The 15,904-nt window shown below is 37.1% G+C and overlaps 1 protein-coding gene across 5 annotated transcripts in view; it reads left to right on the plus strand.

The window, feature by feature from the left end:
• The window catches only part of DTNA (dystrobrevin alpha), a 685,079-nt gene extending 670,263 nt beyond the window's left edge, over positions 1-14,816 (plus strand). For all 5 annotated transcript variants that reach the window (XM_053715018.1, XM_053715020.1, XM_053715021.1 and 2 more), the window contains one exon: positions 10,508-14,816. The gene's annotated coding sequence lies outside the window, so the exon portion shown is untranslated. The remainder of the gene's footprint in view (positions 1-10,507) is intronic.
• Positions 14,817-15,904: the final 1,088 nt, after the last annotated feature.

A 15,904-nucleotide genomic window follows, 5' to 3' on the forward strand; every position in this document is an offset into this window, starting at 1 on the left:
TGCAAGGCTTGGTCCTCTACACACTTTTTCAAAATTCTATAAATTTTATACTTTTGCCTCGGCTGAGACTTATTTTGGGAGAAAGGTTCTTCAAGCAGTGGTGCCTTCTGTTTAGGTTACCTGTCTTGTCTCTCCCTTATCATCTGTGTCCTCTAGCTTGGGTATTGATTCCTAATAGTAATTATAGTAATTATAGATGATCCGTGAACTCACCGTGTCATTAGAAAGAAAATGAAATTTATGCTTACCTGATAAATTTATTTATTTCTTGACACGGTGAGTCCATGGCCCGCCCTGTTTATTTAGACAGGTTTTTGTCATATTATAAACCTCAGGCACCTCTGCACCTTGTTACTTCCTTTCTCTCCTATTACTTGGGTCAAATGACTGGGGTTGGAGGGAAGGGAGGTGATATTTAACAGCTTTGCTGTGGTGCTCTTTGCCTCCTCCTGCTGGCCAGGAGTGATATTCCCAATAGTAATTATAGATAGGTGTCAAGAAAGAAATACATTTATCAGGTAAGCATAAATTTCGTTTTTGTGCAGCTCTTTTGATTATTGCACAGAACACAGCCATTACACAGCATGTCAGCTAGTGACTCCCTGGCTGCAGCACGCTAGTTAGGGAGTGAGGGAAAAACCCTAGCTCTGTAATTAGTGTGTATTACATATGTATGCATATGCAGTGACAACACTGCATGGTTTTTCTCATTTTAGCAGCTTTATCAGCAAAATAGGCAATGCATGGAAACTGCAAACTTTATCTACATCTAAAGCTTTATTTAAATAGCCCATATTTGTTTTTGACTACTCTGTCCCTTTAAGGCAAACCAAGGTGTTTTCTAGAACAAAAAACAGTAAGTGCATAAACCTGTATTAGAAATAGGATATATAAATTAAGTTCAGTGTTGATGAGTTCTTGAGGCCAGTAGAGGTCAGTAGAGGACTGATATCTCCATTAGATCTCTGGAAAACCTCACAAGGAAAGAAACACACTAGTGAAGTCAATTATGGTGCAGCTAAATAATTCCAGTAGGTGGTACTCACACTCTAATGAGCTATAACTAAGCTCTTAGTATGTAGACGTGATTCAGACAGAGCATACTATTTCCAGTTTACTTTTCATGTCCCTTTAATGTCTGAATATTAGTTATTGCAAGTATAAATCAAAATGTTTTTTCTTTTGTATATTATAGTATTTTAAACATTCAATTTGACTGTGTAATCTTTGTAATGAAGATACAGCATGCTGGCAATGATCCATCAATATGTTTAATAACTTACATGAAGGTTATTGGTTGATCAGCATCACAAAAGAGAATGAAAAGCAGATATCTTCCATGTATATATCCTTTTCTTTCCTAAGATATGGAGAGTCCACTACGTCATTCCAATTACTAGTGGGGAATATCACTCCTGGCCAGCAGGAGGAGGCAAAGAGCACCACAGCAAAGATGTTAAGTGTCAATCCCCTACCCATAATCCCCAGTCATTCTCTTTGCCTCTGTCAATGGAGGAGGTGAAGTTTAGTGTCTGCCCAAAAAAGAAATTAATTTCTTCAGTTTCCCTGCAAGCAAGGATTTGGGGTTTAGCTGAGTCCAAGTTAATCTCTTCAATAGAGTAGTGGTTGATATTAAGCAGTTAGGAAGTTGTTAGGTAGTCCTTACTTTGTTTCCTAACATATTGCTGCACTAGTTATAGAAAGCCAGAGTGGGTTACTCTGTTCTTTCTTTTTCTACAGGTCTCTGTGAGGAGTATGTGTCCCCTCACACCTTGTAAGCTGTCGTCCTGCCTGACAGCTAGATTGCAGGTAAGTGCCTTTTTTGTCTTCTAGGTATTGGAGACAGTGCACTTAAAGGACCAGTCAACACATTAGATTTGCATAATCAACAAATGCAAGATAACAAGACAATGCAATAGCACTTAGTCTGAACTTCAAATAAGTAGTAGATTTTTTATAACAAATTTCAAAGTTATGTATATTTCCACTCCCCTTGTACCATGTGATAGCAATCAGTCAATCACAAATGCCTATACGTATAGTCTGAATTCTTGCACATGCTCAGTAGGATCTGGTGACTCAAAAATTGTAAATATAAAAGACTGTGCACATTTTTTTTAATGGAAGTAAATTGGAAAGTTGTTTAATATTACATGCTGTATCTGAATCATGAAAACTTAATTTAACCTGAGTGTCCCTTTAATAAAGGTTGAGCTGCAACTTTAAGAAAATTTGGACATGTTTGTTTAGGATATTTATTGGCAGGGTGCAAGCACTGGGAAATGTGACTTTGAGACTGCTAAAGTTTAGCCTTTATTTGTATTTGTGCCTCATTTATTGGGATATGTTTTGTGTATTTCAAACAACCCCACTTAGATATTTTTTAGAGGGCTTGCAGTGGCTTTTTCTTCTTTGAGCATGTAAATTGTGAAAATGCATTATGGTCACAAGATACGGAGTGTGTGTTGGTAATGATTGTTTTTTTCTGTTATTCTAATGCCGGTCTGTTTTCAGTACGTGCGCTTTCAATTTTAGCTGCACATTTACTTTGTCTGGATAGTCACTCTTCCGCTTTCAAATCTTTAAGCGGAGCGGCGTCTTTTCTTTTCCGATTTTGACGATCTTGAGAGGGAGCCAGGAGGGTGAAGGTTGTTTCTCCTTGCTAATTTGTTTTCCGGAGGTCAGGTAGGGCACCCCAGTGTATCTGGGGTGTAAAGGTTGCCTGTATTTGATTTTTGTTATCATTGCAATAGCGCTCTGAGGTAAAAAAGAATCTATTAAAGAGACACTAGTTTTTCAGGGGAATTCTTTTGCTCAATATGGATATGGATCAAGAATCAGTTGCTTGTGACAAATGTCTATTATGCCTAGAGGCACAAATTGTTTTGCCTTTGCAATTTTGAGCTGCTTGCCTAACTATAACTATAGAGTTTAAAAATAAGATTTTGCCCTCTGAGCCAATGTCTCTCAGGATGATGCTGTTCAGGCAATGCCACAGCTTTCTCCTCAAACGTCCCAAGCCTCAATGGTGTCACATACAGTGACCCTACAGTTCCTCTCAGCCTCCTGGAGGAGTTTATTTGGCTGCAGATTTTGCTGCACAGATATCTTCTGCGGTATCTGCAGCATTATCTGCTTTTTCTATGCTGGGAAAACGCAAGAGGAAAATTAAAAATTCAGATAGTAAGATTTCTCTTCCACCTACTGCTACACAGGTTGCCCTCCCTCATAAGTCTGATGAGGAGGATATGTCGGTAGCCTCTGAGGGTGAAATCTCAGATTCGAACAGTATAATTCCTTCATCTGATACTGAAGAAGTAAACTTCAGATTTAAACTTGAACACCTTTGTGTACTGTTAAAAGAGGTATTGGCTACTTTGGACGACTCTGATACTTCTGTTGTTGTCAACCCTAAGAAGTCTAGTAAACTTAATAAATACTATGATCTTCCTTCCTCTGTGGAAGTGTTTCCTATTCCAGACCGTGTGACGGAGATTATTTCCCCGTCTCCCATCTTTAAAAAGATGTTTCCTGCTGCTGACTCCATTAAAGATTAATGGCGCACAGTGCCTAAGTTAGAAGGGGCTATTTCTACTCTGGCTAAGAGAACTACAATCCCTATAGAGGATAGTTGCTCCTTTAAGGACCCCATGGACAAGATGCTGGAGGCTTATTTGAAAAATCTCATCAAGGACTTCAATGGCAACCTGCAGTTTGTATTGCCACAGTAGCAAGTGCGGGATCTTATTGTTGCAATGTCTTGTCTGAATCAATTTCGGTAGAGACTCTGTTGGAGGAGATCCAGGATAGGATTAAGACACTCAAACTAGCCAATTCCTTTATTTCTGATGCTAACATGCAAGTTATTAGACTGAGAGTCAAGATGTCTGGCTTCACTGTCCTAGCCCACAGGGCGTTGTGGTTAAAATCTTGGTCAGCTGATGTGACCTCCAAGTCCAAGCTTCTGGCGCTTCCTTACAAGGGTAAAACCTTGTTTGGACCTAGTCTGGCAGAAATAATTTCTGATATTAGGGGTGGAAAAGGGTTTTTTTCTACCACAAGACAAGAAGAACAGGCCTAAAGGATGTCAAAGTAATTTTCGTTCCTTTTGTAACTTCAAAGGAAAGTCTTCCTCTCCCTCTGCCAAACAGGAACAGTCCAAGTCTTCTTGGAATCCCAATTAGTCTTGGAACAAGGGGAAGCTATCTAAGAAACCTGCAGCTGAGTCTAAGTCGGCATGAAAGGACTACCCCCGGTCCGGGATCGGATCAAGTGTGGGGCAGACTTCCTCTGTTTTGTCAAGCGTGGATACGAGATGTCCCAGATCCATGGGCTGTGGACATAGTATCTCAGGGTTACAAAATAGAAGTAAAAATTTTCCCTCCCATGGGCAGATTTCACCTCTCAAGATTATCTGCAGACCAGGTAAAAAGAGAGACCTTCTTGCACTGCGTTCAGGACCTTTCCTCCCTGGGAGTGATTGTTCCAGTTCCAGTAAGGGAACAGGGCCTAGGATTCTATTCAAATCTGTTCATGGACCCATTCTAGACCTAAAGTGTCTCAACAAGTTTCTCAGAGTACCGTCCTTCAAAATGGAAACCATTCGTTCCTTTCTTCCTTTGGTTCAAGAGGGTCAGTTCATGACGACCATGGATCTGAAGGATGGGTATCTTCATGTTCCCATCCACAGGGTTCATCACAAGTTCCTGAGATTTGCTTTTATAGACAAACACTTTCAGTTTGTGGCTCTTCCGTTTGGCCTTGCCACAGCTCACAGAATTTTCTCAAAGGTTCTGGGGGCTCTCTTGGCAGTTATCAGGTCTCAGGGATTTGCAGTGGCGCCCTACCTGGACGACATATTGGTTCAGGCGCCATCTTTTCAACAAGCAAACTCATACAGAGATCTTGTTGTCTTTTCTACGTGCCCACTGTTGGAAAGTAATTCTGGAAAAAGAGTTCCCTTATTCCAGCTACAAGGGTGGTTTTCTTAAGGACCATAATAGATTCCCATCTTTGAAAGGTCAGAAAATCCAGAATTCTCTCCTCTTGCCTCTCTCTACAGTATACTGTTCGGCCATCAGTGGCTCAATGTATGGAGGTAATTGGTCTGATGGTCGCTTCCATGGACATCATTCCCTTTACTCGATTCCATTTGAGAGCTCTGCAATTATGCATGCTCAGACAATGGAATGGAGACCATTCAGATCTGTCTTAGAGGATAGATCTAGACTATTCAACAAGAGACTCTCTCCCGTGGTGGCTTTCTCAGGACCATCTGTCTCAGGGCACATGCTTCCAGAGACCTTAATTGGTGATTGTGACCACTGACGCCAGCTTCTTAGGCTGGGGAGCAGTCTGGGACTCGTTAAAGGCACAGGGACTATGGACTCGGGAGGAGCCTGCTCTACCCATAAACATCTTGGAATTGAGAGTGATTTACAATGCTCTGATGGCTTGGCCTCAATTGTCCTTAGCCCTGTTTATCAGATTTCAGTCAGACAACATCACCTCAGTGGCTTACATCAACCACCAGGGAGGAACTTAGAGTTCCTTAGCCATGAAGGAGGTGGTATGGATTATTCAGTGGGCGGAAGCTCACAATTGTTGTCTAACTGCCATCCACATTCCTGGAGTGGACAACTGGGAAGCGGATTTCCTGAGCAGACAGACATTTCGTCCTGGGAAGTGGGCTCTCCCTCCTGAGGTGTTCTCCAGGTTAACCCTCAAATGGGCGGTGCTGGAGTTGGATCTAATGGTGTCTCGGCAGAACACCAAGCTTCAAAGATACGGTTTAAGGTCAAGAGATCCTCAGGCAGCTCTGATAGATGCTCTGGCGGTTCCTTGGGATTTCGGTCTAGCATACCTGTTTCCTCCTTGTGCCCTCCTTCCACATGTTATTGTTCGTATCAAACAGGAGAGAGCATTGGTAATTCTAATAGCTCCTGCATGGCCTCGCAAGATCTGGTATGCAGTCCTAGTGAATATGTTATCTCGGCCACCTTGGAGGTTGCCTCTGAGGAAGGACCTTCTAACTCAGGGTCCATTCCTCCATCCAAATCTCATTTCTCTGAAGCTGACTGCTTGGAAATTAAACGCTTAGTTCTGTCTAAGTGTGGATTTTCTGAGTCGGTCATTGAAACCATGATCCAGGCTCGCAAGCCTGTTACACGAAAAATTTACAATAAGGTATGGCATAAATACCTTTATTGGTGTGAATCAAAGGGCTACTCTTGGAGTAGAGATATGATTCCTAGAATTTTGGCTTTTCTCCAGGAAGGTCTGGAGAAAGGTTTGTCAGACAGTTTTTTGAAATGTCAGATTTCTGCATTATCTATTTTGTTACACAAGCGTCTAGCGGATGTGCCAGATGTTCAATGTTTTTTTTCAGATCCTCCTCAGAATCAGGCCTGTGTTTAAACCTGTTGCTCCTCCTTGGAGTCTTAACCTTGTTCTTAAAGTTCTACAGCAGGCTCCTCTTGAGCCAATGCATTCCATAGATATTAAGTTGGTATCTTGGAAGGTTTTGTTTCTTATTGTTATCTCTTCTACTCGGAAAGTCTCGGAACTCTCGGCTTTGCAGTGTGATTCGCCTTACCTTATCTTTCATGCCGATAAGGCGGTTCTTCGTACTAAATTGGGGTTTCTTCCTAAAGTGGTTTCGGATAGAAATATTTATCAGGAAATTGTTTTTTCCTTCTCCTTGTCCTAATCCTTCTTCTCATAAGGAACGTCTGTTGCGCAACTTGGATGTTGTGCGTGCTCTAAAATTCTACCTAAAGGTGCCTAAGAATTTCCGCCAGTCTTCTGCCCCGTTTGTTTCTCAGGAAAGTGTAAAGGTCAGAAGGCTACTGCTACTCCCTCTGGTTAAGAAATATAATCTGTTTTGGTTATGAGACTGCTGGTCAGCAGCTTCCTGAGAGAATTACCGCTCATTCCACTCAGGCTGTCTCCTCTTCTTGCGCTTTCAAAAATCAAGCTTCTGTGGAACAGATTTGCAAGGCTGCAACTTGGTCCTCTCTGCATAATATTTCCAAATTCTACAAATTTGATACTTTTGCCTCGGCTAAAGCTTCCTTTGGGAGAAAGGTTCTTCAAACTGTGGTGCCTTCTGTTTAGGTCTGCCTGTCTTGTTCTCCCTCCCTATTTATTCTGTGCCCTCTAGCTTGGGTATTGGTTCCCACTAGTAATTGGAATGACGTCATGAACTCTCCATATCTTAAGAAAGAAAATGTATGCTTACCTGATAAATTTATTTCTCTCCGGTTATGGAGCATCCACGACCCCACCCTTAATTAAGACTTAATTTTGACTACACCTTAGGCCCCTCTACAACTTGGTGTTATTCCTTTTTCCATTTTCCTTCATCGAATGACTGGGGATTATGGGTAGGGGAGTGACACTTAACAGCTTTGTGTAGTGCTCTTTGCCTCCTCCTGCTGGCCAGGAGTGTTATTCCCCACTAGTAATTGGAATGACGTTGTGTACTCTCCATATCTGGGAAGAAAGACATTTATCAGGTAAGCATACATTTTGTTATTTTCCATAAGCAGATGTATTCTTACATTTTTATTATTTTCTAAAAAAAAATAATTTTAAAGGCATATGTAACACAAAAATGTTATTTTGTGATTCAGACAGAGCATAGTATTTTAAAAAAAGATTCCAATTTACTTCTATTATCAAATATGCCTTGTTCCCATGATATTCTCTGTTGAAGAGATACCTACGGCGAGATTACGAGTTTTGCAGTAACAGGGGTGCGTTGCAAACTAGCCTCTTTTTTTTTTCACCGCTCCCTTAAGACAACACTGGTATTACAGGTTTTTTTAAACCTGGCGTTGGCTGCAAAAAGGTGAGCGTAGAGCAAAATTTAGCTCTACATCTCACCTCAATACCAGCGCTGCTTACGGTAGCGGTAAGCTGGCAAAACGTGCTCGTGCACGATTTCCCCATAGGAAACAATGGGGCTGAGCTGGCTGAAAAAAAACCTAACACCTGCAAAAAAGCAGTGTTCAGCTCCTAACGCAGCCCCATTGTTTCCTATGGGGAAATTAATTTTATGTCTGCACCTAACACCCTAACATGAACCCTGAGTCTAAACACCCCTAATCTTACACTTATTAACCCCTAATCTGCCGCCCCTCGCTATTGCTGACACCTACATTATAATTATTAACCCCTAATCTGCCGCTCCGTCCACCTACATTATACTTATGAACCCCTAATCTACTGCCCCCAACATCACCGACACCTACATTATAGTTATTAACCCCTAATCTGCCCCCCCCCCCCAACGTCGCTGCAACTATATTAAATTTATTAATCCCTAATCTGCCGCGGCCAACGTCGCCGCCACTATAATAAAGTTAATAAATCCTAAACCTAAGTCTAACCCTAACCCTAACACCCCCCTAACTTAAATATAATTTAAATACATATTTATATACATATACATAATTTACTACAATTAAATCAATTATTCCTATTTAAAACTAAATACTTACCTATAAAATAAACCATAAGATAGCTACAATATAACTAATAGTTACATTGTATCTAGCTTAGGGTTTATATTTATTTACAGGCATCTTTGTATTTATTTTAACTAGGTAGAATAGTTATTAAATAGTTATTAATTATTTAATAACTTCCTAGTTAAAATAAGTACAAATTTACCTGTAAAATAAATCCTAACCTAAGTTACAATTATACCTAACACTACACTATAATTAAACTAATTACCTAAACTACATACAATTAATTACAATTAAATTAAATAAACTAAATTACTGAAAAAAAAACACTAAATTACAGAAAATAAAAAAAGAATTACAAGAATTTTAAACTAATTGCACCTAATCTAATCCCCTAATAAAATAAAAAAGCCCCCCAAAATAATAAAATTCCCCAAAGTAATCAGCTCTTTCACCTGTAAAAAAAAAAAATACAATACCCTCCCAACATTAAAACCCACCACCCACACACCCAACCCTACTCTAAATCCCACCCAATCCCCCTTTAAAAAACCTAACACAGAGCGTGTCCATCTTCAAGACATCCAAAGCGGAGCATCCTCTTCATCCGACGACTGAATGACTGGTCCTTTAAGTGACGTCATCCAAGATGACGTCCCTTGAATTCCGATTGGCTGATAGAATCCTATCAGCCAATCAGAATTAAGGTAGGAAAAATCATATTGGCTGATGCAATCAGCCAATAGGATTTTTCCTACCTTAATTCCGATTAGCTGATAGGATTCTATCAACCAATCGGAATTCAAGGGACGCCATCTTGGATGTGAGGGGGTACCTGTCATATCTTGTTGTTTTTTATACATGCCTGTAGGTGCATATGACAAAGTCATAACTTTTTGTGCTGTTTATCGTTTTAATGGAATAAAGAGTTCAAGGAGGAGCCGGTCTGGAATTCCTTTCTTTTTTCTACTTGTTTCTTTGGGGCAATGCCCCGCAAAATGCCCTTTTAAGGGCTATTTGTTGTAATTTAGTATAGGGTAGGGAATTTTATTATTTTGGGGGCCTTTTTAATTTTATTAGGGGGATTAGATTAGGTGTAATTAGTTTAAAATTCTTGTAATTCTTTTTTTATTTTCTGTAATTTAGTGGGGTTTTTTTTTCGTAATTTAGTTTATTTAATTTAATTGTAGTTAATTGTAGGTAGTTTACGTAATTAGTTTAATTATAGTGTAGTATAGTGTAATTATAGGTGTAATTGTAACTTAGGTTAGGGTTTATTTTACAGGTACTTTTGTATTTATTTTAGTTAGGTAGTTATTAAATAGTTAATAACTATTTAATAACTATTGTACCTAGTTAAAATAAATACAAAGTTGCCTGTAAAATAAAAATAAACCCTAAGATGGCTACAATGTAATTATTAATTATATTGTAGCTATCTTAGGGTTTATTTTGTAGGTAAGTATTTAGTTTTAAATAGGATCAATTTATTTAATTGTAGTAATTTAATTTAGTTTTATTTAAATTATATTTAAGTTAGAGGGGGTTAGGGTTAGATTTAGATTTAGGGGTTAATAAATTTAATATAGTAGCGGCGACGTTGGGGTCGGCAGATTAGGGGTTAATAAATATAGGTAGGTGTCGGCGATGTTAGGGACGGCAGTTTAGGGGTTAATAAAATTTAACTAGTGTTTGCGAGGCGGGAGTGCGGCGGTTTAGGCTTGTAATCTAGCCGCTAGTTAGGCATCTGGAGCACTACATGGTAGGAAATAGTGCTCCCATATAGTGCTCTTGCAAATGGATAACATTCTTGCAAAACTGCTGCCATATAGTTCTCCAGAAAGTCCCTGCTTTTCAACTACAGATACCAAAAGAGCGAAGAAAATAGTAGTAAATTAGTAAGTTGTTGAAAAACACATGCTCTAAAAAATGTTGGGTTTCATATCCCTTTAACTGTATAATGCAAAGCAAATACATCCTGTATCTCATTAATTGTAAAGATACATTCTAAACCAGATGTTTGTTTCCCTCAGATAAGGATGCCCACGACATAACAAGTTGTGATGACACGTTCCTGAGAAAGCACCTCATGATCGAGAAGGGGACATCACCGTGTCTTCTTTGGAAAATAAATGAACTACTTCAGAGTCCTTTGGAATGTAGCACAGTACATTTATTTTATCATTTGTAGTGTAGGTATGTTTTTGAGGAGAAAACTAAAAAAACACTTTTATTTCAGCTAAAACATAGTTAGCATCACTGGCAAGAAGTAACGTTTGAGTAAATGTTTGCACATGCTGTTTAATATGTTAAGTTGACAATATCTATGGTTTCCTCATGTTTAATCCCTGTGGTGCCAGAAAGGGTGATAAGCCAATTTTATTCTTCACAGTGTTGGAGGAAAAAAAATCAGGCAATCAGGGTCGGGTACTGTTTTTTTGGTGCCCTCAACTGCCCATGTTCATTTTGTTTCACTTCTGTCCTCTAACAGCGCTGATTGAATGTGCACAGGTCACTTGCCTGCTTTCAAACATAAAATGACATTAGAAAAGGCTATAAAATTATCCTGTACTGCCTCTCATTCGATGCAGCTCGCAGCTATATTTGCAGAACACATAAAGGGGAGTGGTTTCTAGGCGATACAGACATTTAAACAAACAGTGCCAGAAAATAGCAGACATCTGAATGCTTATTTACCACGTGGAAATCATTGCCTGGTGTTGATAGATATACAAGTTTAGAATCTTTTGGGCATCGCATACAGGTGAACAATAAGAAGCCAATGATATGTAGAATAACAATTCTTCACCTGTGTGTAACTACTAGATATCTGAGTGCCTTAGTTCCATCTGTACCTACTCAGCCACGTCTGGTAGCAGTGGCCAAGCAAAGAGTACTGCTGTTTTTAACGTCAAACTACAATGCATCTCTTTGCTCTAAAATGGGACTGTATCTGTTCAGTGACCTTTATATGCTCAATAGGGATTTTACTAGGATGACCTATGCTGCACTTAAATTAGCCAGAGACACTACTACAATGCACAGGTTTACAGCATCCACAGTGCATCTATAAATATATATATCTCTAAAAATATTTTTTTAACTTCTAGAAGCAGCATATTTTATTCAGATGTTTTATTTGCAGGATTTGCACGTTAATAGGGATTGCAATCCTGGATGTTATCTAGTTAGAATTTAGAAGTAAGGCACTTATACCTATAGATCCATATAATGCTTTATAACTATTTATATCACTAGATAATTGGATACATTGCTTTAAATATTCTGATGCATTATAATTATTATTAATTTTTATTTTTTTAGAGATAATTTGTTTATGCAAAATTCACTGAATATGATTTATAATTTAGGGCTAATGTATAATTTAGGATTGTTTTCCTCCAAATGCTCTAACCAATCAGCCATACAAGTTGTTAGTGTAAATATATATTTTTCATACTCAGTATAGACACTGTCATATACAAAATAAAAATATATACAATGTTCAAATTATGTAGAATATAGTTTTGAAATCTGCATAGATCTTATTAAAACTGTGAACTATGTTTTGAACTACTCTCTATATAACCCTTTGCCTGCTAGAGGGATATTGATACATAACATTTTGTATACCGCTCTGGATGCAAAATTGTTAAAGCTGTTTATACACCACAGGTGCCATATATGATCCCCAGCTAACTGAAACGTAGTTGTGAGTTATGTTCCATGATTCCATTTTATTTAAAAAAATTATTATTATTTCCTACTTTTGCTTTAGACAAAAAATGAAGGTTTTCTTTTCATTTTTTTGTGCGTGTTTGTTTAGCTGTCCTTTATGATTACAGCATGCTTGCAAAAATGTGTTCCTTTTATAAATGCCTTATATGGGCCACCAAACATTCTACATGCAGTATATGAATTTTTTAGCATACAGCTGTATCAGGGACAAGCACAAGGGCTGAGAAGCTTCACTGTGGGAAAATAGAAAAAAAAAAGCAGGTGCTGCTACGTTTACTGCAATTTGGTTTATAACATATGCTTGTTTACACCTTGCAGGCCAGCAAAAATCATCTGGAGCCATCTGTAAGACAAATGCATTGTTATCTGGATATCCACAGCTTCCATTGTATATTAATGACAAAAATATTACTGTAAATTTATAATGGGTAATCTGGTTTCTGTATATAATGAAAATAAATATATAGGTGCAGGCAGCTATATTGAAATAAATACACATTTTCCCATAGTGTAAACCTTGTCAGATATTTTAAAAATATGACAGGAAAGGTCATTAAGTGTAGGGTTTTTCAGTAGTACAACTCAGACATCTCAGCAAGTCAGGATTTAGCTGTTACTGCCAGAGAGTGCAGTAGTCTAAAAACTATTGCCAAGAAACTCTGGTGTAGTCAAATGCTTGGTTCTGTACATCTGACTAGTAATGTTGTGATTGGTGCATAATAAAATACACAGTTCTCTGTCTTGCTGTTTGGGAAATACATCTGTATTTGTATTGTCATGAAGACTATCTAGTACAGCTATGACGTTCAGTATTTAAGCGATATCTGACCCCTTGCTGGGAGTATATTCATTTAGCGAGATATCTGGTCAAAGGCTCTCAAATACCACATAATCATGTAATATGCTGGAGAATAATTGTTTTGTACTGAACAAATCGTATAGCTAGGGACAGGACGCTTCATTATTACCCAAATGAACAAAAGTAACATAATGAAATGTACAGTCAAGTATAATCATGGTTGTTGTTGGAAATCAGAAATAAAAAGTCAAAATATATTTGAAGTCCAAGAGAATGTAAGAAACAGACTTGAGAATATGGGATAGGTTTATACAGAAAAAAGACACAAGTGTTTCCCTATGGATAAGTCTGATAAATATCAGCAGTTCCTATGTTATTGGGGTACGATTAAAGGGACATTGAAAGCTATAGTTTTCATTATTGCATGTAAAAGACTGTATTCCAAAAAGTGTCATTTAAAAAAAAATGTTTGTTGCCTAAACCTAGTTTTCTTTACTTGCTTGTAAAGTTCCTGTCTTCATGTCCATTGATAATGTTGAAGGAGTTTATCAGCCAATTCATATTTATTATCAGCTGTGCATAGACATTAATTTATTTCTAGTTTCAATTTATGATTAAAATGTTTTAATTCAATTTGGGGGTTTTTTTGTTTGTTTTTTAAAGGGACAGTAAACCCAAAAGTTTTCTTTCATGATTCAGGTAGAACATACCATTTTAAACAAATTTCTAGTTTACTTCAAATTTTCTTGTTGTCCTTTGTTGAAAAGCAGTGTGTACATGTCTGTAGCACTATATGACAGCAGTTTTGAAACAATGTTATAGATTAGCAAGAGCACTATTTCCTGTCATAGAGTGCTCCAGACGTGTGCACGCTACCTATCTAGATATCTCTTCAACAAAGAATAACATGACAACAAAACAAATTTATTTATAGAAATTAATTGGAAACTTTTAAAAAAAAAATTATCTATCTGAAAAAATAGAGAAAAATTGAGTTTCATGTCCTTTTAACTTACGTATCTATCTGTTGGTCTTTTATATTCATGAAAATTTTAGCTTTCAGTTTCTCTAATTTTTTCTGAAGATAAAGAGCTCTCTGCACATTAGAGAGCCTTTAACAAATAGAAAGAATTCAGTGAAATAACAGGATGGTTTTACTATTTTTTCTGAATGATCACGGAATGTAATACTGATGGAGATATGGAATGTAGTAGATGCTCAGAATGCTTTGTGTGGCCTTCATTTTGATACTTTATGGAGTTGTTGTTTTGTTTTTCTTTTACATATGCATGAGCCAAATGATTATGTTTTTAGCAAAGGTATTTGTTTTCTTTTTTTCTGTCATTTCTACATCATTTTCCTAATCATTATTGTAGATAAACCTTGTAAATATGGCAACCACAGGTTGCTTCAATCAAGTGGGTTCAATGTAAATTATGGAGCAACGATCACCAAGCAACTCCACTGTGCCTGAATGGGCTTTTGACTTCTGAACCAAAAAAACGAAACAGAAAAAAAAGACAGGAAACAATCTCAAGGCTACTAACCGATGTTTTTAATTCTACCTACTGTACTTGACCATTTGAGACAGAAAGAATAGACATATTAAAGAATTTGACAATTTTCATTGGTATTGTAACAAAATTACTATTGTATGTAATTTTTTGTATTGCTGTTAAGTATTGTTTTGTGTGAGTGTTGGATCCTACACGGCGACATGTCCTATTTTGAAGTGGTTATTATAATTGTTCGTCTATATTTTGGAATGGAATTATTTCTTCATTAAAAAATGATTTTTAAAAACACTATTGAGTACTTTAAATTCATGGTTAATAAGATAGATACATGGACAGATTAAATATATTTAACGTCAGAACAAATATATTTTAAATATATATCTAAAACTATTGTTTACTTGTTTAAAAATATGCAACTCTCCAACAGATACCTGCAGTGTAACCTAGGTTCCATAAATGCAGCACCCATGATTAGAGTGACGTGCATGAAATTTAATGTTTAGTGTCCCTTTAAGTAAAGATATTTAGGTAGCCTGTCCCTTTTTCTTACCTTATGGTGGTGTAGCACTGATTCAGCTTTATTTAATTAATAAAACAGTTATTTAAACAAAAAGACATATATTCCTTACTAATCTCCATCTGATATCAAAATATAAATTTGTTTATATATAAATATAAATGTCCACACCTAAACTACCTAGTATGACCACTGTTGATTAAAAAAACCCTGATAACCCACTTTAAAAGAAGAAGCTGGAGGTAAACAAAAGTTCACAGAAAATTAGATAACAGTATTAACTCTATATTATTAAGTATATGATTTATGAAAACCTACATATATCATAAAACATGCAAAGACATTTACATGATGATAAGAAAACTGTAAACATTATTTGAAATTATATTACAGCATGGAGTTCTTAAGCCATATAAGAGATAACGCTGAGAAAGTAGACCTTAAGTGGGAAGCCAACAGCATCCAGGTCCAAGGGTAAGCAATACTATTCAGAGGAGATCTTCAAAGACCAGGATTTCAGCATTTATTCGGTCTAAGAACAGAAATTACTGGGCCACTGATGAAACATCTATTTACAATATAGAGTATATTTAAAGGGACAGTATACTGTAAAATAGTTTTCCCTTAATGTGTTTACAATTGCTTTTTTTACCAAATGCAGAGTAAAAAATCTATGAAAATTAGCTTTTTAAGGTTTATTTCTGTATATTAAAGCTCTGATTTTGTGTTTTGAAGCCACAGCCTAATAAAATAGGTTGAGCTTGTAGGTATAATCAGATCTCATTACTGTATCACATTGTGTTCATATACCTGCTTCTTTATCTTATATCTGTCCTTAAAACAATCACCAATGTTTTGA

The sequence above is a fragment of the Bombina bombina genome, chromosome 5, assembly GCF_027579735.1.
Source record: "Bombina bombina isolate aBomBom1 chromosome 5, aBomBom1.pri, whole genome shotgun sequence".
In the NCBI taxonomy this organism is placed as follows: Eukaryota; Metazoa; Chordata; class Amphibia; order Anura; family Bombinatoridae; genus Bombina; species Bombina bombina.